The sequence below is a fragment of the Pelodiscus sinensis genome, chromosome 4 (genome assembly GCF_049634645.1).
Source record: "Pelodiscus sinensis isolate JC-2024 chromosome 4, ASM4963464v1, whole genome shotgun sequence".
Lineage (NCBI taxonomy): Eukaryota > Metazoa > Chordata > Testudines > Trionychidae > Pelodiscus > Pelodiscus sinensis.
Window position 1 is genome coordinate 87,662,534 of NC_134714.1, and position 27,711 is coordinate 87,690,244.

General features: G+C 45.7%; 1 protein-coding gene and 1 long non-coding RNA gene across 13 annotated transcripts in view; one reads left to right on the forward strand and one right to left on the reverse strand.

The window, feature by feature from the left end:
- LOC142829168 (uncharacterized) overlaps positions 1 to 6,834 on the reverse strand; it is a 139,876-nt gene extending 133,042 nt beyond the window's left edge. Inside the window, exon 1 of the long non-coding RNA XR_012903549.1 lies at positions 5,716 to 6,834. This is a non-coding gene — a long non-coding RNA (uncharacterized LOC142829168). The remainder of the gene's footprint in view (positions 1 to 5,715) is intronic.
- The window catches only part of SHANK2 (SH3 and multiple ankyrin repeat domains 2), a 690,873-nt gene that overhangs the window by 365,235 nt on the left and 297,927 nt on the right, over positions 1 to 27,711 (forward strand). The window lies entirely within an intron of this gene.

The window sequence follows — 27,711 nt, forward strand, 5'->3', positions numbered from 1 at the left end:
CTTAGTTAGTTAGTTGTACTGTGTATGTATCTGTGCACCACTGGCCCCTGGATTTACTCAGATTGGTCTTTAATTAAAGACTAAATATCTGAAACAGTCCTAGCAGACTTTTGACATCTTAAATATGAGAACAAATTTGAAATACAGGCAGTCCCCAGGTTATGTACAAGATAGGGACTGTAGGTTTGTTCTTAAGTTGAAACGCTGAATCAGACACGCCTGGGACGTCCTCAGCACTACTGGACCAACCCAGCTGCTCTGCCCCAGGCGTCCCCAAGTCAGCCGCTGCTGAAACTGATCAGCGGCTGATTCCAGGAAGCCCGGGGCAGAGCAGCTCTGCCTCGGGCTTCCTGTAGTCAGCCACTGATCAGTTTCAGCAGCGGCTGACTTGGGGATGCCTGGGGCAGAGCAGCTGGGGTGCTGCTGGGTTGGTCCAGTAGTGCGGCACCTCGGCGCTGTGGGACCAACCCCGGCAGCCCCCCAGCTGCTCTACCCCAGGCGTCAGCGAGAAAAGCCTGGTCTGCTGGGGGGGGGGGCACACTAGCTGCGCCCCCCCCCCAGAAGACCAGGGAGACGCAGAGTGGCTTTTCTCGCCGTGGAGGATGCGGGTGGCGGGCCCGCGTCCTCTGCGGCGAGAAAAGCTGCTCCCCGTCTCCCTGGTCTGCTGGGGGGGGGGGGTGACAGTGGGGGAGACACCCTGCACTAGCGGGCCCCCACCTCTCCGGTTCGTAACTAGGGGTCCGACTTAAGTCGGACCCACGTAACCCGGGGACTGCCTGTAACTTGCTCTGAACACCAGGTCATGTGTCAATAAATTACAGGATACTCTTAAAAATCTGGGTCCTTGTAGAGCCTCCTCCTAGAGGCTCTTGCCAAAGGATTGCAAAGCCCAGGAAGGTTTGTCAGTAAAAAGAGGGTGTCTGCTATTGATCACCAGATCAGGTAGATGAGGCTTACTTCAGAGAACTAAGAGAAGCTTCCAGATCAAAGGCCCTGGTTCTCATGGGGGACTTTAATCACCCTGACATCTGTTGGGAGACCAATACAGCAGTACACAGACAATCCAGGAAATTTTTGGAGAATGTTGGGGATAACTTCCTGGTAGAACTGCTGAAGGAACTGACCAGGGGCCATGCACAGCTTCACCTGCTGCTCACAGAGGGAGGAACTAGTAGGGGAAAACATGTGGGTGGCAACCTGGGCAGCAGTGATCATGAGATGGTAGATTTCAGGATCCTGACCAAAGGAAGAAAGGAGAGCAGCAAAATACACACCTTAGACTTCAGAAAAGCAGACTTTCACTCCCTTAGAGAACTGATGGACAGAATCCCCTGGGATGCTAACATGAAAGGGAAAGGAGTCCAGGAGAACTGGCAGTATTTTAAAGAAGGCTTATTGAAGGCACAAGAAGAAACCATCCCGATGTGCAGTAAGAAAAGTAAATATGATAGGCGACCAGATTGACTTACCAGGGAAATCCTTGGCAAACTTAAATACAAAAAGGAAGTTTATGAAAAGTGGAAACTTGGACAGATGACGGGGGGGCGGAGGTGCGGGGGGAGTATAAATATGATGTTTGAGAATGCAGGGGAGTAATCAGGAAGGCGAAAGCACAATTGGAACTGCAGCTAGCAAGAGATGTGAAGGGTAACAAGAAAGTTTTCTACAGGCATGTTAGCAATACGAGGGTAATCAGAGTGTGGGGCCCTTACAGGATGAGGAAGGTAACATAGTGACAGATGATGTGGGAAAAGCTCAAATATTCAATGCTTTTTGCCTCTGTCTTCAGACAGGTCAGCTCCCAGACTACTGCACTAGGCAACATAGTGTGGGAAGGAGGTGGGCAGCCTTTGGTGGAGAAAGAACAGGTTAAGAACTATTTAGAAAAGCTGGACATACACAAATCCATGGCTCCAGGTTTAATGCATCTGGGTGTTCTAAGGGAGTTGGCAAATGGCCTTGGCCGTTATCTTTGAAAACTCATGAAGATTGGGAGAGATCCCAGATGACTGGAAAAAGGCAAATGTAGTGCCCATCTTTAAAAAAGGGAAGGAGGACTACCCAGGGAACTATAGACCAGTCAGCCTTACCTCAGTCCCCAGAAAAATCATGGAAGGGATCCTCAAGGAATTGGTTTTGAAGCACTTAGAGGGGAAAGTGATCAGGAATCGTCAACATGGATCCACCAATGGCTTTGTGGTCATGGGGGAAACCACTTAACTTTAGAAAAACTTTTGATACTGTCTCCCACAATATTCTTGCCAGCAAGTTAAGGAACTAGGGATTAGATAAATGGACTGTAAGGTGGAAAGAAAGCTGGCTAGATTGTCGGGCCCAACAGGCAGTGATCAACGGCTCGATGTCTAGTTCGCAGTTGGTTTCAAGCAGAGTGCTTCAAGGATCAGTTCTAGGGCTGGTTTTGTTGAATATCTTTATTAATGACCTGGAAGAGGGGGATGGATTGCACTCTCAGCAAGTTTGCAGATGACACTAAGCTAGGGGAAGAGGTAGATACATTGGAGGGCAGGGATACGGTCCAGAGTGACCTAGACATATTGGAGGATTGTGTCAAAAGAAATCTGATGAGGTTCAACAAGGGCAAGTGCAGAGTCCTGAATTTGGGACGGAAGAATCCCAAGCATTGTTACAGGCTGGGGACTGACTGGGTAAGTAGGAGTTCAGCAGAAAAGGATCTGGGGATTACAGTGGATGAGTAGCTGGATGTGAGTCAACAGTGTGCCCTTGTAGCCAAGAAGGCTAATGGCATATTGTGGTACATTAGGAGAAGCATTTCCTGCAGATCTAGAGAAGTTGTTGTTCCCCTTTAATCGCCACTGGTTAGGCCACATCTGGAATATTGCATCTAGTTCTGGGCCCCCCCAATATAGGAAATATGTTGGAGAGGATCCAGGGGAGGGCAATCAAAATGATTAGGGGGCGGGAGCATAGGACCTATGGGCTTATTTAGTCTACAGAAGAGAAGAATGAGGAGGGGATTTGATAGCAGCCTTCAACTTCCTGAAGGGAGATTACAAAGAGGATGGAAAAAGGCTGTTTTTAGTAGAGACGGATAGCAGAACAAGGAGCAATGGTCTCGAGTTACAGTGGGGGAGATCTAGGTTGATTATTAGGAAAATTATTTCTCTAGGAGGGTGGTGAAGCACTGCAACGGGTTACCTAGGGAAGTGGTGGAATCTCTATCCCTAGACGTTTTTAAGTCCCAGTTTGACACAGCCCTGGCTGGGATGATATAGTTAGGGTTGGTCCTGCTTTGGGTTCGATAACCTCCAGAAGTCTCTTTCAGCCCTGAGATTCTATGGAAAAGGTTTTAGAGAAGAAATAAGAGATGTAACCGAGTGTCTCTGCCAGGACTTAATTTAATTAAATACATAAATATGATGGAATTACTTCATGAATCTATGTTAACGTTTTTATATAGATCTTATTTGAACTATTTTTCATTGTGTATTGTGTTAATGACTGCTTTAATTTTTCTGGTTTACCGATATTCAGAATCCTCCTTATATTCTCTTTCAGATAAAGCATCTAAGAAAATCAATTGTTTTGATGTGCTGTAGTCCTAGAACTTTAAGGGGATATAGTCAAAGCTTAAATTTTAGTCTCTAGGGCTATGTCTAGACTGCAAGCCTCTTTCGAAAGAGGCTTTTTCGAAAAAGAGCATCTAGATTGCAAGCGGAACTTTCGAAAAAGCGGCTTGCTTTTTCGAAAGGCAGTCTGGATGCTCTCTTTTGAAAAACCCCTGTTTGCATTCAAGAACGCCTTTTTTCGAAAGAGCACTTTCGAAAAAAGGCGTTCTTCCTCGTAAAATGAGGTTTACCACCGTCGAAAGAAAAGCCGCGTTCTTTCGATTTAATTTCAAAAGAACGCGGCTGCAGTCTAGACACAGGTGAAGTTTTTTCGGAAAAAGGCTACTTTTTCGGAAAAAACCCCTGAGTCTGGACACAGCCTAGGGTAGTACTGAGTCTGCCTCTCTGTTCACCAGTATCAGAGGTGAAGCCGTGTTAGTCTGTAACCTCAAAAACAATGAAGAGTCCTCAGTCACCTTAAGATGACTAGTCTTAGGACTCCTCATTGTTTCTGTTAACCAATTACTTTTGTAATCATCAAGGAGGTACTGCGCACACATCCTGTTAGAGCAACATTATTTTAAAATTTTCTGCTCTAGAGAGTTAGCATTGTCCCAACTGGCAAAGTATAAGGACAGCCGTATTTCAGGAACACTGTAAACCCATCACATTTTTCTTAAGAGGGAAGGGTTTCTCATTGTACCACTCAGAGAGATTCAAATGGGCAAATTTTAGTTCTAACTCTTGTTAGTGTCAGTTCTTTTAAAAAAACAAACAAATAATTTGGGATGCAGCAGAATCTAGTATTTAACTAGACAAATCAGAATCAAACTCTGAAATATTGTAGGAAACTTGGAAGTGGGGAAAGTGATCAGGAATAATCAACTTAGATTGTAACATTGGACAGATGTATTGTAGGAAATACTGTGGGAAACAAGATTTTAAAGGAAAAAGTCTACATCACTGTTAATCACTCGAATTTATTTTTCAAGTGTGGGCAATACACCCTATCTGCTTATAGAGCCTGATTGCTCTATAAAGTGCTGCATGTTGAAGGAGGTCAGAAATTAGGAAGGATGAATATAGAAATGAACAGTAGGTTTAAGAATACCTATTGCAACTGTCATTTACAAAAACAGCTTGAACTTGAGGTTCAACTTGTGCAATTCAGCGTGGTTGTACTTCAAATTTCTCAGCTTTCCTGTTAATTTTACCTCCATATTGGCAATATAGTGCATGAAATACAGGTCATTTAAACACTTTTAACTGGGATTCTCCGGTCTGGCAATCTCCATAGTCCATTATGGATGTTGCAGGAACAGAGAGTCCTGGTGGAGGGCCAGCAGCAAGGACCCCTGCAGAGGAGCCACGACAGTGATGGCCGCCCAGCGGGTCGTCAGGGTCAGCAAGAGGTGGGGAGCCAGCCGGCAGGCCAGCTGGCTGGGCCAGGGGAGTTGGTGGCAGGGTCCCTTGTCTGGCAAAATCCCTCATCCAGGACTGGTCAGGTCCCAAAGGTACCAGACCAAGGAGGTCCAATCTGTATCACTGGTTAGGGATGTAAGTGACTAGTTGAGTCACTACTTGCTTTTCTCCCCCCTTGCTGCCTCTGTATCAGAGGCAGCAAGGGGAGGAGCAGGAGCTGGTGCTGGGGGAAGCCAGCTTTTATAAGTTGGTTCCCCCAGCACTGTCTCTGTTGGGGGAAGAGGGAGGAGAAAGGGAGGAAGAGGTGCAGCAGAGGATCTGGCGTGAGCCAGGACTGCTTAGAGGAGCTAACCCTCTTATTGACTAATCAAGGTTAGTGGATTTTGTGAGCCTCCCTCTCCCCCCTGGCTCTGGGGTAGGGCACAAATAACCCCTCATTTTTGGCAAGACAGTGAATGTGATGGGGATGAGGGTGTGAGGGCTGAGTGGGAGGTAGAGTGCAGGAGCAGGCTGGGGACAGGGTGTCTGGCCAGGGGTGATGGGGCAGGAGCGGGCTAGGGGCAGGAGGTAGGGTGTCTGGCCAGGAGGGATGGGGCAGGAGTAGGCTGGAGGTAGGGTGTCTGGCAACCAGGCAGTAGGCAGGGGGGGGCTGGGGGCAGAGTGTCTGGCTTTGGGGAAAGTGAGTGAGTGGTGGGGGGGCACTTACTTGTTTTCGTGCCACATCACGGGCACTGTGTAACATGGACTTCTGCTGCTCCCATTCACCAGAAGGAAGCCTCCAGGAAGGATTCGCGGGGAAGACTCCTGGAAGTCCGTGCTGGGGGAAGGAAAAAGCAGTGCACAGAGCTGTGCTTATTCCCTGCATGACAGATTTGGTGGGGAGTCTCAGGGCTTTCTCCCTCCCTTCCCCCTCTTCCCCCCCCCCCTGTCGTCTTCCCCATAGGAAGCCAGCACTGGCATTCCACTCTTGCGAGCGGTCATAAGGCTGTGGCACCAGCACTGGCTCCCTGCTGTGGAGGGAGCTAGGGGAAGCTGAGTTGGGTCTCCGGAAGACCCAAAGACCATATTTGGCTCATCAAAAATAGGTTGCTGACCCCTGATGTAGCACAATGGCCCTTAGGGTGGAGGGAGCACTGCCTTGCAATCTTAAATGATTAGAGTACTTGCCTTGGATGTGGGAGACTCCAGCTGCCGCCTTTGGATGATGAAAATGTAGGTTTCTAAGGGTTGGGTGCCTTGTTCAAAGATTGCTGCTGAAATTAACTGAGCCAATGGTGGAAGGCTTTAGGCCATGGTGGAAGGCTTATCCTTCTTCACCCCCACACACTTTAACTCTGTCAGAGGTTAAACTTCTGATCTGTGAAAAAATCTCTTGGTTTTCAGTCTTTAAATTCCTAATGTTTTGTGTCAAATACTGTGCATATCCCCAGATACATCATACATCGAGCTTTTTATAATATTAAAATAATGTCTTCTGTTTGTCAGTATCTAAAATTGTGTGAACATTTTGGGATCTGGTCCATATACGTAACACAGGGAATGCAAAAATTTCATCTCTAAATATTTGTAATAGCCTTACATTTCTACAGCTTTCTTCTCTCATGTGATATTCTGAGGACAAAGTACTTATAGGCTGGACCTTCTTGGTTCAGGACCTGACTCCTCCTGAATGAGGGAATTTGTCGGATCAGTGAAGGTCTCCTGCCACTAGCCTCCCAGCCTGCTGCCCCTCCCTGTGACTGGTTTCACTCAAGCCCCACTGCCACTGAGCTGCAGCCCCACTGCTGTTGGGCTCAGGCTGGGCTCAGCAGGCTGGCTGGGGCTCCCTAGGATGGAGCTCGTCAGCTGCCACGGCTCCGCTTCTGCCCCGCCTGGCCGGGGCTCCCCAGCTGCTGGTGGCCCTGCTGTTGTCCCGCCCACCCAGGGCTCCCTGGGGATGAGGCTTAGCAGCCCTGCTGCCTCCCTACATGGCTGGGGCTTCTTGAGGATGAAGCTTGTTCCCTTCCAGACCACGGATGTTCACGGACCAGAGAGTCCCAGATTTAGGAGTTTCAGGGGGTAGTCATGTTAGTCTGTAACTGAAAAAAAACTTTAAAAAAAATTAGCCTCGGAAGTGCTGCAGGACTACTCACTATTTTCTGGATTTAGGCAGGTTAACATGTATCGCCTTTTTATGGATAGGGGATCTGACACCGAGAATCATAAGTTCAGGTAGGAAGTGTGTGGCAGAGCTATGAATACTCAGAACCGGTGGTCTTAGTCCCAGTCTAAGCTGTTAATCACAAAACCTTTATCCTGTCAGTGTAAAATAAAGACTTGGAAAAATCTAGTTATGTATTGTATATTACATCTTTCATAAGTTAAAATCAGTGGTGCAGTGGTATTCAGTAGATGGTCACTAGATGGCACTGTTTGGGTGCAGAAGTTTAAGGGAAAAAATCAGTAATGTTTAAGAAGGAATATACTGATTCCATGGCATTTCAGTTCACTATTTTCATGGGCACATGTAAGAATTAAAATTCTAAATCCTTGACTGAATTTATTTAAAAATGCAAGTGTATTTCTAAAGCAGGGGTGGGCAAACTTTCTGACCCAAGGACCACGTGGGCTATGGAAATTGTATGGAGGGCTGGGTAGAGAAGGCTGGGGGGAGGTGTGCTTCCCCAAACAGCCCCTACCCCACCCTGCCAACCTCTTCCTCCCCAGCTCCCTACCCCGACTATGTGGCCTGGTGCTGCAGCCACTCCACCTGGATCACTGGGGCTGGTGGTACTACAGCCACACTGCCCAGGTGTTGGGGAAACTGAGACTGGGGAAGAGTAGAAGGGGAGGGTCTGGGGGCTAGTCATCCCTGCTCACTGCACTGCCCAGGGAGTTGAACTGGCTCCTTCCAGGAAGACTGTCCCAGGCTATTTCTAGAACAGTGTTTCTCAACCAGTGGTACAAGTACCCTCAGGGATACTTGAGAGAAATCTGGGGGGTGCGCCAATGCAACTGAAACTTGGAGAAAATTGAATTTTTATTTTAAGTTTTACAGTGCCTTATTTTTGTACTTTTTACACCCAAAGTACAATTAAGTTGTTTAAACAAATGTGTTGCAATGGTAGAAAACAATTGTGTGTCTGAAGACTGTAGGTACTGGGGGTCCATTTTTTTTTTTTTTTTTTTTTTTTAAGGGAGTACTTTATAAAAAATGTTGAGAAACTGGTCTAGACTATGAGTGTTTTATCCTGGAAAAACTCTACTGCCTCCAGGGAACGCATCTGCTCTTCCACAAAAAAAAGCGGAAGAGCAGATGCACTCTTTTGGGAGCCTTGTCTTCCTCCTCCCATAAGGAAGAAGGGCCCTTCCAAAAGAGGGTTGTGGGTTTTTCCCCCCAAAATTTGGCCCAGTGTAGACAGGGACAGAAGGAAAGGTGTTTGGGTTTAAGGTAGATCTTACATTGCACTTAAATTGAAAAAGTGATCTTGTGGTTAAAACAGTTGGAGACCACTGATCTAGATAGCCTTTATGAACCCCCCTCCCCCCCCCCATCCAGTGTTCTCTCTAAGATGTCAGAGGCTCAGGGCTTTGTGTAGGGAGCTAGCTCCTATCTCAGAAGGATGCTGTCACTCATTTGCAGTCATGACTAAGTTATGTGATAGTACTGTAACATTTACTACTTCGCTAGAGTGGCTTACTGCCATGTGGATAGGATGGGTGGCAAGATAGAAGCTGTACTTACCTGCATAAGAGTAATGGGGGGGGGGAGGGGGAGAGGAGAGAGAATGTCCCAACTCTAACCTATGGGACTTTGCAGTTAAAATAGAGCCTCTTGAATATCTTCATAAAATCCCTGCTAGTAATTCCAGATGTCATCAAAACCTCATGACTCTGTAATAGGGAGACTACTGACAGATCTAAATGAAAGAAGTATGAATTCAGTACTGGAAAGTGAAGCTAGTTTATTTTCTGTAATGTCCACACTTCTAAATCCAGCTTGACCCAGAGAAAAACTGGGGGCTTTAGATCCCTCCAGAATTACCTCACTGCAAGCTTCTAATGTGACAGTATTGACATTAAGAATCTTCATAGGTACGAATAAGTTTGAGACAGCTTCTTCAGGGAGTGACTCATTCTTCCTAAGGTAATAGCACTCTTTAAAGGGAGAATCTTAACAATGCAGGACCAAGCTTCACCCCCGCCCCCATGGGGCCTCTAAGTATTCCCACAAATAGAATAAGCACAGGCTATTACCAAGGAACTCCCGCTGGTTGTAAGTAACCTTCATCTTTTTCTGATGACCATTTGCAGATGTCTTCAGTGATTCAGACAGTGGCACTTTGTCCCTCTGTCATTATAGGAGAGATGGTAAAGAAGGATTTTTAATCCAGATTAGATATAAAACAAGTGCCCTAATTGCTTGTCTTTATTAAATATCCTATGACCTTTCCAATCAGGGGAAAAATATCCTGCAACTTAAATTCCTTCCACCTTCGCAATTTCTATTCTACGTAGGATGTCATCCTTCCTAGCCTACACTGCTTTGTAGCATTGTCATGCAGACCTAAATAATTATTTTTCTATTTTTGTACCAAATGTTACTGATCTTCAGTGACAGGTGAAATACTTCATAAAGCTTATTCTACCAACTATTTGCTTAAAGCACCTTGCGATTGTGTGTGTATATTACAAAGCAAGTTACAAGTCTGTGTTTCAGCTATACCAGTCTGTTACCATATGCAACAGAACTTTCTACCTTGTGAGTCCTGAAGCTAAAAGTTCTCTAAATTGTATTTTACATGCATACTGCCCCAACCCTCAAATTAAAATAACACTGATTGTAAAGTCAAGCATTCAAAAGTTCAGGAGTGCCGGAGTTAAGGTTAACCAGGCCACCTTAATTTGGTCTCCTTGTGAGCTTGCATTATAATTGTCTTTATTTGTGTGATCATATACTACTTTGCTTTCTCCCACCCTACCCCCATAGCAAAATAATAGGCTGTCATCCACTGCTCCTGTTCGGGCAAAAGCCCTCTTGCGCAAATGCTTTTGTGCAAGAGGGCCAGTGTAGACAACACGGTATTGGTTTGCCCAAAAAAGCCCCGATTGCGAAAATGGCGATCGGGGCTTTCTTGCGCAAAACCACATCTAGATTGGCACAGACGCTTTTCCGCAAAAGCACTTTTTGCAGAAAAGCGTCCCTGCCAATCTAGACGCTCTTTTCCATTAAAAGCATTTGCGGAAAATCATGCCAGTCTAGACGTAGCCCAAGTGTTTAAATTTTAAAGCTTTATTGATAAAATAATAAAATAACAGCGGAGAGTGATGGGTGCTTCCCACGTCACTCAGAGGAAGGAAGAAAGCGTTAGCATCCTGAGCCCTAACCCACTTTCATATTCTCACACTCACTACCTGAGGCTGGCCAGGTCTGGGTGTAATGAAAGAAGAAAAGGGGGAAGGATGGACGGGAGTTCGGTCCTGTGCGCACAGGTCGTCCAGGGTCCACTGTGATCTCTCCGAATTGCTCCAGCTCTCAGGAGGGTTTTAAGTCCTGAGCTCCTTTGGGGGTGTTCCAGTCCACGACTTCTTTTCCTGGTGCTCTTCATGACAGTCCACACCGGCTTTCTGTGATCTCCTTGACTTTTCCAAAACACACACACTAGACTCTGTTGTTCTCTTTGCTTTCCTCTGAGCTGGCCTTTGCTTTTCTTGCTTGCAATGGGCTGGCTCTGCAGATTTGTTCTGTTGAATATGTCTTTCCTATGGCTGGCTGGTGGATTCCAGGCCCCCCTCTTTCTTGGCCGGCAGCCAACAGTCAGATGTGTGCTGTGGCTTTGAGCTGTCTGGAACCAACGTCTTATCTTCGGTCCTAGCAGGAGTGGAGTCAACCGGTTCTCTGTTCTTTGTCTCTCTCCCTCCCCCCCCCCCCCCCCCCCCCGCGCAACCCTTGGTCTCTGGCAACCTGCAAAGGAATCATTCATTCCACACTTACACTTTTGACCCTTCCCAAAATGCCCTGTGATGCTAGCAACAGTGTTAGCAATATTCAGTGCTGACCTGTCTCCCCAGGGGGACCCCTGGAGGGAGGGGGCCATTGGGGTGTGACACCCTCTCCAACATGAGCCCTTCTTCCCCATTCCCTTTAGCCTTTCTGTTTCCTAGTCCTAACAATCCCCACTCTGGCTCCTGGTCCCAATCCTATTCTGCTCACTTAGATATCCAACGTTCTTCAGGCATTAAATCCCTGTGGGTTTGTCCAGTTAGTCTTGGTTCCTTTCCTCTCCTTCCCGTCTTGATTTTAATTTGTGTTTCTTCTCCCAGTTGTCTGTCCGTGTTTCCCTCTCTACTATCTTTCTGTATCGGTTCTTAAAACTGGACTCATCTCCCTGGATTCTGGGAGCCTGCTTAATTCAGTACTGAAATGTGACTAGGGTGTGTAAGGTATAAATCCAGCTCCTAACCATAGCATCTTAATTGCTCCCTATACATCCCTGCATCTATAGCTGACCTTTGTGTTTTTTCCATAAATGTGGGTTAAATGTTTCAATTTTTTAGGTGCCCTTAGGCAGATGCCTTCTGTGTCCAACTGGAAATCCAGGCCTGAATGTCACTGACATCTTTAATTTTGCATGATGACTTTTTTTTTTTTTTTTTTTTTTTGGTGGGCATGATTTTTTTTTTAATTCCTGTTTTTAGTGTGCTAGATCCTCAGTTACAGATTGACCAGTCATCCACATGCTTCATGTGGAACTGGAAGTACATAATCTGGCAGACACGCCCCTAAAAAGCAAATTACTACTTTGGTAGTTTACATTTAATACAGTAAAAAAAGGAAAAGCAGCATTTTTAATTGTCATAGTAAAGTTGCACCTGGACACAGACTTAATATAACTTTCAAAACTTTTGAAAGAACCATAACATTTTGTTTGGAGTTACAAACAGCCTCTCTTCCAGAGGTTCTTCTGTATTTATATTGGAGAAGGGGAAGGCAATGCAGATTATGTTGCATTAAGGGCCAAATATTTGCTTCTGTTAGGTGAGCTTGTAGTTTGCCTTTGACTAGTTTCTCTATGTACTTGCTCAGAAATGACGTCTCTTGAGGGAGAATTTGGTAGTTTCAATTATATTTGATAGGATGGTTCTCCTTGTCTGTAATGCAGCCTCCGCATAAATTCCTTATCCTGGTGTGTCTACTTAATCAGTCTCCAGAATCTTTATTCTCCCCAACTTGACCAGTTCCAGTTTTTCTCCCCTCAAATTTCTGTCAGTCTCCAGTCCCAATACCTCATCTCATCCATCTGAACTCTTATCCCCTGTGCATTCATATTGGGAAGCTTTCTCCTCCATGCTGCCTGGGCCTGTAGGTTGTCATTGAAAACACAAGATAGACAGACTTCAATTGCAGAAAAAATCCTGTTCTGCTTTTGGCTGGAGGTGCCTAATATGGATGCAGTCTTCAGGAAATTTATCTGCCAAGTTTTAGCAAGTCTCTGAGCATGTATGAACTGTGACTTTTACATAGTCTTGTAAAATGGCTACTGTGTGTTTATGGCTTTTCACAGGGACAGACGAGATATAAACCACCCAATACCAAAATTCAATTCCTACTTGAAGGCACTGACGTTTGAATACTTGGAAAGATGACCAAAAGAGTTTAACCTGGGGAAAGCTCCATTTTTTTCCCCCAGCCTCCTTCTCTGAAGTGACTTGAACCATTTTGGCTGAACTTCCAAAATAATTCGGCCTGAGAGACCCCAAACGTGGAGAATTTCAGGCCAAATAGTTATTGTTTGTGAAAGCAATTTAAAACAGGTTATTATGGTGGGAAGTATTGATCAACATTAATACATGCAGATATAATACAAATATATATGATCTATGAAATTATAGGTGGGATTAATTATTATTCCATTCTGGAGAATGGTTTGCATAGCATTTTTCACTTTTTTCCCCCCCGATGAAAGACTAATATGACCAAGTGTAGGCATCATAAAAAGTTTCTCCAGGCAGGAGAACTTGTTATATTATTGCCCCAACTTCCTAAATGTAGAGGAACCCTACTGTGTAGAAGTATGACTGGGGTTAATTAGGGTAATGGGCCCTAATTGAAAGGTATCCCAATGAAGAATAAATGTGGCTGAGCTAAGCTGGAAACAAATTGCTTCATCATTCTGAGCATGCGGTTTTTCTCTTACATGACACAAACAGCTATGCTTTGTAAGCAGGGGCTCAAGTTTCCAGCTGTGAAAAGAGCAACTTGTGCATAATTACTGTTTAAAAAAAAAAAACAACAACCAACCAACCCTCCTTTCTTTTCTGCTCTGATAAGACAAGAGATATTTAAATCCCAGATGGCGCACGCTTCTTCCTGTGAGCCAGTGCAGAGCTGACCGATTTGAACGCTTTCTCAACAACAACATTTGGGGCAGCTTAAAAATTTGAAGTTCTGCCATTTTGAAAAACAGCATGAAACACACTTTTAGGAATATCCTAACAGTACTGTCAATTTGCAGGACACAGAATATTTTGTGTACGATGGTTCTAGATTAGAATGCCATCTTGATGCTTTTTCTCTTTTGGGAAGCACTGTGAATTCTCCGGGAATTTTAACACACACACCCTTCCCTCCCCACCCCCCGAGTAGAAAAAATTTAGAGTAGCTTTACTAGTTGTAAAAACTACACAGTGCATTAAGTTTTAGAGTGGTATAGTAAGTCAGTGGAAGAGGCTGCTTTACTATGTCTGCCATCCTAAATAGTATTTATAAGGGTTCAGGTCTTGTGCTCTTCTGAAATTCTGTAATGAATTTTTAGTATTTTGTAAATGTCTTCATGGCACTTTATACAATCCAGAGAAAGAAAGTATTTGTTTAAGAAGCATACCGTTGAACTCAGATAAATGTGGTAGGAAAAATGACTACTACTTTTTAAAGGAAAATGTGCAAACAAGTTCTGGCGATTCTGAAAAATCTTAAGACTTTTGATTAAGCAAAACATTTTGTTGGACATAAAATATTTCATGTTTATTTTAAGGGGGCTTTTAACATTATTTTTCAAAATAAAATTGAATCGTTTTTTAAATGAGATGTTGGAAAGTTTGTAGTTGCCTGAGAGTCCTTATCGGTGGTCCCTCTAAGATTTTTCCACCCATGAGTGGAATGAGTTTCGTCTAGTGCACCAATGTTGAGGTTATGTGCGCTTGTTCAGATGGTGCCATGGTGGTACTCAATTATAAACCTCTCCCTTTTCCCCTCTGCTGCCATGTCTCCCACCCACCCCGCCTTTCAACCCCTCATCTGCCAGCACCTACTCCTCCCCTCTCCTCTTCCTTCCTTTTACCCCATTGTCCCTCCCCACCCTTCTCCTTCTGCCCTTTCTTGCCCCCCTGGCATTTGTCATTGTCTCTTCTTGGCCCCCTGGCATTTGTATCTCCTCCACCTTATTCCTTGGTGCTTTTCCCCTTTTCTCCTCTCCCTTCAGCACAAGCTCCTTCCTCCGCTTCTCCTCTCCCTCCCCCCCCCCCCCGTTCCTTCACCATCTGCCATCCTGACACCCGCACCTGTGGGGCATAGCAGTATGGCAGGCAGCTGCCCTGTGTGCTAGGTCTGGAGCCAGGGCTATGGTGCCATTTTTAGTAATGTAGACCCAACCCCAGCAGCCACCACGCAGTCGCGGCCCCAGCTGCTCCCAGGGGCTAAGCTGCGTGGCGGGCAGCTGCCCCATTTGCCAGGACTGGAGCTGGGGCCATGGTGCTATTTGTAGTACTGCGGCCCAGGCACCAGCTCCAGCAGCTGCTATGTGGGCCATGTGGTGGCTGCCCCCCTGCTCCTGGGGTCGGGTGGGCAGCCACCATGTGTCCCTGCCGTGAGAGGAGCTAGGGCTGGGCTGAGGGGGTGAGCGGACTGAAATTCTTGGTGCATGTCCGTGCAAGTGCACACCTTACAGGGCACCCTGGTCCTTATGTGTTCTCTAGGGTGGGTTTTTTTGTGGGGGGATGGAGGAGGCAAACTGTTTTCTGAATGCCTCTCTCCTTGACCACATTATAATTTAGATCTGCCTTGATTACATCCTCCTTGAGTTTTGTTTGCAGAAGAATGTAGATTAGGATGTTGTCACTTGAGTATTTTGACCTTATTTCAATCAATTTGGGATTCAACAGTAGTTCTTTGTATAGTGTCCTTTTGTGTGCTTCACTGCTGTTGTTGCTGCATCCCTGTGCCATGGTGTTCATCCAGGTTGTGCCTGGGCAGTCCCCATCTCACAGCGCCATTGGTGCCTCATCTAATGTGCACATAACCCAACCTCCTCAGTGTATTCTCAATCATCCTCTGCCTCACATGGAGCACTCTACAGTGTCACACAGTTAGTTCATTTAATGTTGAAAGACTTTGGAGTAGCTTATTCCTTACTAAGTATTTATGGTCTCTTCCTTATTACTCTGTCCCTTACATTATTTCCCCCTTTATTAGTTAAGGCTCGCTTTTATAGTGTACATGGCCATGCCTGGATCTCTGGATTCAAGCACTCTCATGTCAGATGTGATGCCAGCATTAGATGGCTGCTCTCACTGCATCTGCTAAAGGAGTTGCATATCCGTCAGAAATATGCCCACTGCAGCAATCTAAAGGCTCACGTTAGTAGAGACAGACTTTGTCACAAGTTCATGCTTATGGAAAAAGTCCCTGCATCTTGTCACAAATCCAGCCAGCAGATTCCCTCTAGACAAAGGTCACCATCACAGAGGGAGACTTATTCCTCAGAAAAATCAATAAGCAAAAGAGCTGGGGTTCCTTTTGAGGAACAGGATAGTAGATCTAACACAAGACACTATATCCCCTACCAATAGCATCATCTCTTCTCCAAATAAGCACATTATGCCACCACCTACCTACAGTCACCAATTACTTTAAACAGTTTATAAGAGCTCCTTCAAATGAGTGGTGGACACTCTCTAAAGCTCTCTCCTAAGGAAGACCAGAAGGCCCAACATGAACTATTGGCATTCTACAGATCTCCGTGGCTTCCCAAATAGTGTTCCCAATCAATAATGCATGACTGGAGCCAGTCAAAACAGTTTTCAGACCCTGGCCACCATGCCACCCACCTGTCAAAAATATTATGTACCCTCAAAAGGTGTAGACTTCCTGTTTTCCCACATGGTTCCAAATTCTCTTGTAGTTGACACTGTCAACCAGCTTGGTAGATAGCAGTAGTACAGGTTGACACCTAATGACAAAGACTAAACAGCTAGACTTTTTTAGCCATCAAGTCTCTTCCTTAGCAACCCCACTGTTCTGGGTTGCCAATCACATGGTTCTCTTAGCAAAATACAGCCACATTAACTACTCAAAATGTATGGACTTTATTAACAATATCCCAGAGGACAAAAGGGACCATTTTAAATCCCTCATATTTAAAGAACAGCTTGTAGCCAGAAGTCCCTGATAGGTGTCTTTATGTGGCTGACAGTGGAAAGATCTACCACCATTGTGGTGGTCATGTAGCAGGCATCATGGCTCCATTCTTTGAGCTTTCCCAGAGAGAATCAGTGGAGGATCTCCCATTCAACAGGCAGAAACTATTTGCTATACAGACAATGTCCACCATACCATGGAAGACTCCTGAGCATCCCTCCCATACATTGCAACCAAGAAAAGGAAAATCAGATCTGAGCCTTACCAGTGCCCCGTATGCCCAGCATCAATGGCCATATGAGAGACAAAGGTACTGGCCCTAGAAATGACAGCCCCCCTCAGCTACAATAATCAGCATCTCAATTGTCATTCAGAAGACAATTATGAGGATTTGGTTGAGGGTCTGGATAATCTTCTCCAACTCTACAGTGATGTTAACACCAACCATCCCCGTTTTGGAAACAGTTTGTATCCCTTCTATTGGGCATGTAAGTACAGGCAGTCCCCGAGTTACGCGGATCCGACTTATGTCGGATCCGCAGTTACGAACGGGGCCCGTCTCCCTGGTCTCCAGTAGACCAGGGAGAGGAAGCAAAGCGGCGGAGCACGTGGGCAGCGGACAGCCCAGACGTGTCTGGGCTGTCCGCTGCCTGCGTGCTCCGTGGCTTTGCTCTGCTTTGTTCCCCGTCTCCCTGGTCTGCAGGGAGCAACCCAGCAGCACCCAAGCTGCTCTGCCCCAGGCGTCCCCAAGTCAGCTGCTGCTGAAACTGACCAGCGCTGACTACAGGAAGCCCGAGGCAGAGATGCTCTGCCCCGGGCTTCCTGGAATCAGCCGCTGATCAGTTTCAGCAGCAGCTGACTTGGGGACGCCTGAGGTTCTTAAGTTGAATCTATATGTAAGTCGGAACTGGCATCCAGATTCAGCTGCTGTTGAAACTGATCAGTTTCAGCAGCGGCTGAATCTGGACACCAGTTCCGACTTACATACAGATTCAACTTAACAAACCTACAGTCCCTATCTTGTACGTAACCCAGGGACTGCCTGTACTATTTCTAGGGCCCTAGAAATAGTACTCACAGGCCTATTTGTCTCCACCTTCTCCCCTGTGACCCTGCTCCATCTCTCCTCATAAGACACCTTTTACGTCTCAGTGCTATGCCTCCACAACACAGGGAAGTGTTTCTGCTCCCACTACTACTTAGTCCTCCTGTCCTCCCCCCCCATCCTCCAAAAGGAGGATGGAGATTGTCTTGATCCCTGAAAACTCAACAGATTCATGGGGGTCCAATGGTTCAGGATAGTCACGTTACCAATTATATGAGCACTGGAACAAAGGGGCTATTTCTCAGCCTTCTACCTTCAAGATGCCTTTCACCACATAACTATAAATCTGCTCACAGGAGGTTTCTCATATTTATTCTGGGAGCAAATCATTAGCAAGACAATGTCGTGCCTTTTGGTCTTTCCACAGCACCACACGCATTCTCCAGAATCCTCTCAATACTAAAAGTACAGCTTTGCAAACAAGGGGTTACATCCTAAGTGGATGATTGTTTACTAAAAACTCCCACTATGGCAGGTGCCATTGACATTACTCACAGGATTCTTACACTTTTTTTTTCTTCTTCTGTGTTTGTGGTTACCAATAAAATGCACAAAAATCTACTTTCAACACCATGTAATAGTTGGACTTTATCAGGGCTTGTCTAGACTTCCCGTAAACCAAAGCATCAACTGACTGATTTCTCATGACCAACTTCAATCTCTTCAGTCATCAACCATCCATGCATATTGTCATGCACGTACCACCAGCTTTGAGTCACTAGCTGCAGCCACCTACCCAGTATGACATGGATCTCTGACCACGTGCTGGTTCAAAATACAAATGTACCCTTAAAAGATGCCTTACAATGCCCCCAAAGTCAGAGACCATCTTCATTGGTGGACACATCCTCCATGCACACATTGTTGAGTTTCCTGTTATTCAGAATCCACTCTCTATGATACTCACAATCAATGCCTTCCTGGCGGGCTAAGCCCATCTCCAGCATTATACAATTTGGGGCAGGTCATCTCCCTGAAAGATAATTACACAAACCTCTTGGAACTCTGCACTGTTTGCAATGCGCGTCACCGCTTCCTGCTGTTTTGATAAAGAGCAAGAACATTGAGTAATGACTGACAACACTGCTTGCATGTTCTACATAAAACGATATGGAGGAACATGATTCCCCACTCTCTAGGCACCAAAGCCATGAAACTATGGAATTAGTGCATCAGACAAAAATAGCAATATCTGTGCCTTTTAACTCCAAGGCTGTGAGACTACTACAGTAGACATGCTAAACAAGCAAGGATTTTTCTTGTGATCATGAATAGGAAATAAATGTGCTCTTGCAGAACATTTCAACAATGTGTCCGCTCATCCATTGTCTTCTTTGCAAAATCACAGAACCGCAAATACCCACAGCTTTGCTTGAGAGCAGGTTTGGGATCCCAATCATATGCCTTTCTCCTAAACAAGAAGTACCACTTCTATATACAATCCCTACCAATACCGCTGCTATTAAAGGTGATGCACAAAATATGTATTGAATAGGCAAAAGTTACGCTGATTGCACAAACATGGCTCAAAGAGGGGCGCGGGAACAATTTTTATAGTGGGGTTGTTGTGAGCCATTGAACCAAACTGTAAATTCTGTATATAATGAAAATCACTTCAAGTCCAGGGCGTGTTGCCACACCTATGACAAACTTGGTACTCTTACCTGATGCAGATGGCCATGTATGTGTATGACAGGCATTCTCCTCCTCTAGCCACACTTTCCATCGTGTAATGCTAGACAGGTTCACCATCCAAACCTGCAGAGGCTTTACCTGGAAGGTATGGTTCCTACATGGTTCTGTCATGGAAAACTAGCCTGACTGGAACAGTTGAAACACATTACTAAACAACACAAGAGCAACTGCATGCAATACTTTTTCAGAAATGGATGAGAGTCTTCATATGATGTCAAGATAAACTCTCACTGTTTCCACACCTCTGCTCTTGATATTGGACCACATCTTGGAACTAAAACATTATCCATTAGTTCTTCAAAGTACAATAAGCAGTTACTACCCTCTTCCACCACAAGATCAAAGGTTCATCATGTGTGCACCCAATTAACAAACATATCCTTACAGGCATTCAGAAACTCTTCCCCCAAAGTACGTGGATGCATGCCACCATGGTATTATGGTGCTTTACCAGGTCCCTGTTTAACCCCTTCGATACATGCTTTCTGACACAGCTAACAACAGAGGCGGCATTTTTAGTTCTATTACATTGGCCCACCATGTGGGTGAGCTAGGGGCTCGCATGGCCCACCCACCTTACACCATTTTGTTCAAGGACAAGATCATTCTATAACTCACTCTTCGAAATTTATACCTAAAAATCTTCATCCTTTCACATAAATCAGCCAGTCTCTTTCCATATTCTTTCCTACATTTCACGGGAATGCAGAGGAATACATATCCCACATGTCAGATGTGTATTAGTTTTGTCAAGGTAGAAGGCTAACTCATTCAGAAAATCACCAGGTCTTTTCATTTCCGCTGTGGAATGTTCTAAAGGCTCTGCGATTGGCACATGAAATGATCAAAATGGTCCTCAGGGTTCATTCCCCACTGCTACCAACTAAAGAACTTGCAACCTCCAGCTGGCATAAGAACTCAGTCTGCCAGATAGATGACAACTTCAATAGACTTCTTAAACTATGGTCTGCTCATAGACAGATTTGTAGAGCTGCCAGCTGGGCATCTAAACACACATTCACAAAATACTATTTCCCAGAGTTCAGATTCTTATGCATTCTAGGACTGTTATCCTATCTCTATTTCAGAATTCAAGTCTTCACTCCTATGGTAGAGAAGGAACCTGAGTGGGTTGGTTCTATGGGTGCTAGATGAGATGTGTCTGGCACTGAGAGATGGGGATCGAAATTCCCTGATTAAAAGCACAGGAATGCACCAACACCAAAAGAGGAGTATCTTCAGCAGGGCACATCTCGAACCTCAGTTATTGCACAGAAAGCGAGTAACTTTCTTTCATTTTAACCCTTACTTTGACAGGTGGTAATCACATTGTCTTACATATGCACGCAAAAAAACAGATATCTTGTAATTCATAAGACAAGAGAGAGAACTAATCTGTTTACATCTCCAGGACAAGATAACTCTTCAGATTTCTAGTTTCTGTTTTATTTGACTCTTCTTCCCTTGTGTCTTCTCCACTTACTGTTTTCAATTGCCCATCTTTTATTCCTTGCTTGTAACTTCACACAGACTGTTTACCAAGTACCTCTTTAAATCCATAATTAAAACTCTCATACTTAAATCACAATAATCAACCTGAACTAACGACTCATTTTTACTTATCCTGCTACAACTTGCTTTTACCTATTTTTGTCATCTATTTTTTTTTGCTGTCAATTCTCTTGGTTACATGCAGTTTTTATGTGAAACTAACAAATCCCTTATGATGCTCTGCCTCACCGTACTATTTGCACAGGCCAAATATTTTACAGATAAGACACACGAACCAATGTCAAGGTTTACATATTCCCAAAGCATTTTTTGGCAAGCTCTGAAATGCGGCATCAGCAGAGACACAGATAAAAAGCAAAAATTCAGTTTTCTTATAATAATACCATGTCATCATTTCTGATATTATTTGTTGTTGTTCGTCCATCGTGGTCGATGAAGACCTCAACACCACTAAGTGCTTTGAGACTGGATATAGTGTGTCCGAAGATGACTTATCAGGCCAATTCGGGCACCAAATGTCCTGGAACATGTCGGGCAGATGTGTAGGCATTGCAATCGTTTTGCTGGTAGCTTTGGACTTGCGCAGCACGCGCTTGTGTTGTGCTTCAGAGATGCACCTTGTTTCGAGAGCTTGGCATCCCTTGTGGATGAGACTGCACCAGGCAGGGTGGTTGTGTGCCAGTGATTCCCAGATGGTTGTATCAATTCCGAACGACTTCAGGGAGGCCTTGAGTGTGTCTTTGTAATGTTTCCTCTGTCCACCACGCGAGCAATTACCAGTAGAGAGTTCTCCAAAAAGGAGCTGCTTAGGTATACTTTCATCCGGCATACGAATGACATGACCTGCCCATCTAGTCTGTGCACTCATCAGCAGAGTGTGGACTGATGGTAAACTTGCTCTAGAGAGAACCTCAGTTTATTTTGTCTTGCCATCTGATGCATAATATTCTGTGAAGACAAGTCATGTGGAAGTGATTAAGCTGTCTTGCGTGCCTCTGATACACAGTTCACATTTCACAGGCATACAGGAGGGTGGTGAGTACCACGGGTTTGTAGACCTTCAGTTTTATTGCTTGGCTGATTCCTCGACATTCCCATACAGTGGAGCGCAGTCTACTAAAAGCAGAACTTGCCTTCGCTATTCTGCATGTGACTTCTATGTCAATGTTAGCTGCATAGGAAAGAGTGCTGCCAAGGTTAGCTGCATAGGAAAGAGTGCTGCCAAGGTAAGTGAATTGGTCCACTGCCTGTAGCATCCGCCCTGTGACTGTGATTGTGATTGTGGGTTCTGTGTACGGTGCACAAGCGACAGGCTGATACATGATTTCAGTCTTTCTGCTGTTAATGGTGAGTCCAAAGTTGTCACAAGCTGTGCAGAACTTGTCCACACTAACTTGCATCTCTGCTTCAGAGCCAGCATACAAGGCGCAATCATCGGCAAACAAGAAGTCTCAGAACAGTCTCTTTCACTTTAGTGATAGCCTGAAGTCTCCTCAGGTTGAAAAGATTTCCCGTCCACTCTGTACTTAAGGCTGATTGCGGCAACACTGTCCTGGAAGGCATCATTCAGCATAGCAGTAAACATGATGCTAAACAGTGTAGGTGTGAGTACACAGCCCTGTTTGACGCCACTGGTGACTGGGAATGCCTTAGAAGATTCTCCACCGTCTAGCACTCTGGCCATCATGAAACTGGCGTACCATCTGGATGAATTTGGGGGGGGCAGTCAAACTTTGACATGATCCTCCACAGACCTTGTCGGCTGACAGTGTCGAAGGCTTTCATGAGGTCAACGAAGGTTATGTAAAGATCACGATTCTGCTCCTGACACTTCTCCTGAAGTTGGCGCACGGCAAAGATCATGTCAATAGTCCCGTGGCCCTTACGAAAGCCACATTGTGACTCTGGCAGGAGGTCACACTCCAGATGAGTGACCAGACGATTTAACATCACTCTTGCAAGAATTTTACCTGCGATGGAAAGCAGCGAAATTTCCCGATGATGTCACATACTTGTCGATTGCCCTTCCTCTTATAGAGATGTACAATGGATGCATCCTTGAGTTCCTGATGAATGGATCCTTGCTCCCAAAAAGACTGGAACAACTCGGTGAGCTTCTCTGTGAGTATGTGACCGCCGGCTTTATAGACCTCTGCAGGTATAGCGTCTACCCCTGGAGCTTTGCCGCTGGATAGCTGGCTAACAGCTTGTGAAATTTCGGCTACTACCAGTGGATCATCCATGGTGCCGTTGATGTCAACCTGGGGAATCCTCTCAATCGCCTTGTCGTTGATAAATGACGGTCGGTTGAGGACATCTTCAAAATGTTCAGCCCATCTCTGCAGGATCTGAGCATTCTCTGTAATTAGAGTGGTACCATCTGTACTAATAAGGGTGGAGCTCCCGAGAGACTGAGGTCCATAGAGAGTGTTGAGACTGCATAGAACTGTTTCAGGTCATTCCTGTCAGCATGCCCCTGAATTTCAGCTGCTTGGACACTTAACCAAGCATCCTGCATTTTGCACAGTTTGTTCTGGACTGTCCTGCGAGCATTTGCAAAGGTGTTCTTCTTGGCAGCTGATGATGGATCATTCTGATGTGCACGATGAAGGCAGTGCTTTTCAGCAAGTAGAGACAATATCTCCCCATCATTCTCATCAAACCAATCGGGCTGCTTATGCGAAGAGGGTCCCAAAATCTTCAGTGCAGATGAGTGGATAGCATTCCGGAAAAGTTCCCAGTCGTCTGCAGCACTGCCTGCAAGGTGCAGGTCAGAAAGCCTGCTTTCGAGATCCTCAGTCAATGCTGAGGCTATGCTTGGGTTCTTTAGCTTGGCCACATTAACTCTTTTTATGGGCTTGCTACCTTGTAGCCGCCTCTTCATTCTAATTCAGAGATTCATTTTGGAGAAAATGAGGCTGTGATCTGTCCAACAATCAGCACCACACATGGCCTTGGTCACTCTGACATCTTGCCTGTCACTTCTCCTAACAATGACATAGTCGATAAGATGCCAGTGCTTAGAGCGGGGGTGCATCCAAGAGCTCTTGTTCCGGGTAGGCAGACGAAATGTTGTGTTGGTGATAAGAAGGTCGTGTTCTGCACAAGTCTTCGGTAGTAGTAGGCCATTGCTGTTACATTTGCCCACTCCATGTCTGCCAACGACTCCATGCCAGGCTATTGAGTTGCATCCTACTCTTGCATTGAAGTCACTGAGCTGGATCAGCTTGTCGGTGCTACTCGCAGCTGATAGTAAGGAATCCAGTTCTTCATAGAACTGTGTTTCATCTCATTCAGGTTAGTCATTGTGGGAGCATAGGCGCTGACCTGAGTGGCTTGGTTTCTATTCTGTAGCGGAAGCTGTAGTGTCATAAGCCGATCATTCACACCCTTGGGAAGACTGGCAAATTGCCGAACAAGGTGATTCCTGACGGAGAATCCGACTCCAGCATCGCGACGCTCATCGGTGCCACAACCGCTCCAAAAAAAGTATATCCACCTCCAGTTTCAGGTAGCTGACCTTCATTAGCAAGACGAGTCTCACTGAGGGCTGCAATATCAATGTTGTATCTTGCACGCTCTCTGGCAACCAAGGCTGTTCTTCTCTCTGGTCTGTCTGTTGTAGAGTTGTCCAGAAGCGTGCGCACGTTCCAAGTTCCAATGGTGAGTGGTGTCACCATACGTTTAATCTGTTTATTTGTATTTGTTCGACCACCATAATGGGACTCCCGCCAGCTGCGGTAAACTGGCCAGGATGTAGTGAAGCAGGCAATGTTTAGGGCATCTTTTCTAGCCCCTTCCTCAATTCTATGGAAGTGAGCAGTGCGTTCCTGAAAAGGACTGTTCATTTGCCCAGGTAGGCACCGGATTTCACTGCTGCTTCGATCAGCGAGAAACGACCATTGAACCTGAGCCGCCTGTGTGAAGGTCCATGACTACAGATCCCAGTGTGTCTACACCTGCTGCTTCGTCACTCACCCATCGCCACAGGACTTCGAAGGTTGTGATAATGATGATGGTAATAATGTGGTGTCGAGACTTGCGCGTGATTTGGATTTAAGTGAGGAAAAGTTGCGCAGCGTCAACCTCACTCTCTCTCTTCCCAATTCTCATCTGGGTCCAGTAGCAAGACAAAAGTCAAGACGGCTGGAGATGGGACTGGGCACAGTGGATGACCAGGGCGTCTTCTGTGTCTTGTCCTGCTCTACGCATTCCACAACATTTGCGGAGACCGACTTCTTGACCGTTGGACCTTCCATTGGTCTCATCCACTCAATCCGCCGGAGTCTGTCTTCACATGCTGGGATAGACAACTCCCTGTCTCACTGAGGGTTTTGGACCTATCGGCCACCCTCACCTGGTTTGGCCGGCCAGTTGAAGCTGTTGCCCGGGGTGTGGCCGCTGTCGCATGTAAACAGCTACGAGGAGCCACAGGTGAGAGCTGGGTGCCAGGTGGGGGCCAAAGGTGGACAAACGCCCTGAAAGGACGCGCCATGCACAGACACCAGAGGTGCTACCTCTCCCTGACACTCCTGACACCCCGATATTATTTAGTGTTTATTTGACTAACACAATTCACTACAGTTTTCTAACAACCTGTACTGTTGTGTGGTAGTATTCAAAATGTGTTAGTAGCTTTTCAAACCTAAAAGACTTAGTTTTTCCCCCAAAGAACAACAGTGTTCAGAGTAACAATAGGTAAGACTAAATTATCTCACAGAAGTAATGGAATCTGTGACCTCTGACATTTTCTGCACCAGCCCTTGGGCAGGGGTGGACTATAACTTTTGATGGGGCTGGACACTCCAAGAATTTGCTAAGTGGTTGAGGGCCTCACTCTTCCATTATATTAATGGAGGCAGTGTGGGGTCTGGGATGGAGGTTGGGTGCAGAATGGAGCTTGGGGTAAGGGATTAGGATGTGGGATGTGGGAGGGAGTTTGGATGAAGGAGGGGATTCTAACCTGGCGCAACAGACTGGGATGAGGAGGGGTTGCAGCGTATGGGAGGAGAGTGTAACTCTGGGATAAGAGTGCAGGAGTTTGGGGTGCAGGATCTGGGAGGGGGTTGTGACCCAAGGAGGGTGTAGGAGGAGATGTAGTGTCTGGGAAGGTGTATGGGGCTGGAGCAAGGGGGCATGTTATGCTTAAAAGAAGCACACAGGACCTTTTTCAGGGGGATAAGGCAACATGCTGCATTTATTTATAATATAACAAAGTAGCGCATGCATTTACTTACACACACACACACACACCCACGCCCCTGCTGATAGTTACCCTTGCTGAATTGTTACCAGTCTGTTGCTCGGCCCAACTTATTGGCCACATAGGTTGGGTGTGAGGAAGGAGCTGGGTTCTTGTCAGTCCAGACTGACGCCCCACAGTCTTAGCAGGGCAGAACCCAAAGAACCATACAAGACACCCATCCTTTATAGGATTTTCCTTCCAAGCAAGTCTATGCATTTTGCCTTATCAACTCCTAATCAATCATTCAGCAGCACAGTTTTTAGGTGACATGTTAATCTGGAAGTTGTTCTCACAGTCAGTATTCTGATATCAGTATGCTGATGACCCTTCAGGGGTATTGTCTTCCGATGAAAGTTGCTATTGGTTCCCTATCAAGGGGTGCTTGCCACTAACTTCAGGGTTCATCAATCTGCCTCAGTCCAGTTTGCGTCTTCAGTGTGCATTAGCTTAGTTGATAATTATTTGGTGCTTCTCAGTCTCCAGCGCCTTCTGACCATTTGGGCAGGCAGTGGCCTTCACGCTTATCATTACTAAAACATTCTCTCTCTTTCACACAAACAATACTTACACAATTGTAGCACAGAATAAAGGGCACTTCTTAGTCACATTAACAAAGTTAAAAAGTCTTTCAACATTAAATTTCTTTCTATCTGTTACAAGGTCTTACCTAATATTAACATCACTATGTATTACAATATTCCATCCCTTCGTTTTAACATCAGAACATACTAACATCAAACAGAGCTGGAGCTAAGTTAACAAAGTTCCCTGGCTTGTCTGAGGTTTACATCTTATGTTTAAGTTTAATCCAAACCTTATGCTATAACATATATTCATTATAACTAACTTATTACCTTCAAAATTACAAGGCTACAGGCAGAAGGTTTGGGTTATGTGGGGTAGGGAAGCAGAGGGTTGGGGGAGGGAGAGGCTGGGATGCCAGGGGCAGGCTGTGGCTGGGAGATGTTACCTGGCTCCTAACCAGTAGCCTAAGCAGTTTCCTTAACAGGGTCCCTCCCTTCCAGCCCCTGCATGTGCTCAGGGCAGCTGCAGGGGCCATGTTTACTGCTCTGAATTGAATGCTGTGAGCCCAGGGGATGAGGGGGAGGGGCACTTCACATGCAGCCTGTCCTGCAAAAAGGCAGTTGCTATTGGCCAGAAACAGGCCAATGGGAGCTACTGGGGTGGGAGCAGTGTGCGAAGCTTCTGTCCCCTCCCTCCAGGCTCTCAGCATTCAGAAGCTCACACGTGGCCCTGCAGCAGCCGACTTTCCTGAGTTCTGAGCAGGGGACAGGGCAGGCAGGGAGCTGGCTGAGGCTCTTGTGGGCTGGATCAGTCAGCGTGGTAGTCCAGATCCAGCCCACATATCATATTTTTCCCAGCCCTGGGCTGGAGCTATCAGTTGAGGGTAGGTGGAGGAAGGCAAGGCAGAGTGGAAAGTTAATAGCTGATAAGAGATGTGAAGTTTGCTATGCCCTGAAGTGAATAGCAAGAAATTTGAGCTTACTGGCAAGGGGAGCCATTGAAGGGACTAAAGCAAGGGAAAGAAATAGTGCAAAATAACAAGCAAGGAACAAAATGTTGGTGCCTGTGCTTCCATAATATCCTGTAAAGAATTGGGAGCAATAGGTGTGTTATAGAGGCTAGGGAGATACAGGTGATTTGCAATAATCAATTGAGGTTCTTACTCTGTGGGCAGAGAGAAAAGTTGAAGGGAACTGTGTGCAGTGTGTGACCAGAAGAAGTGAGA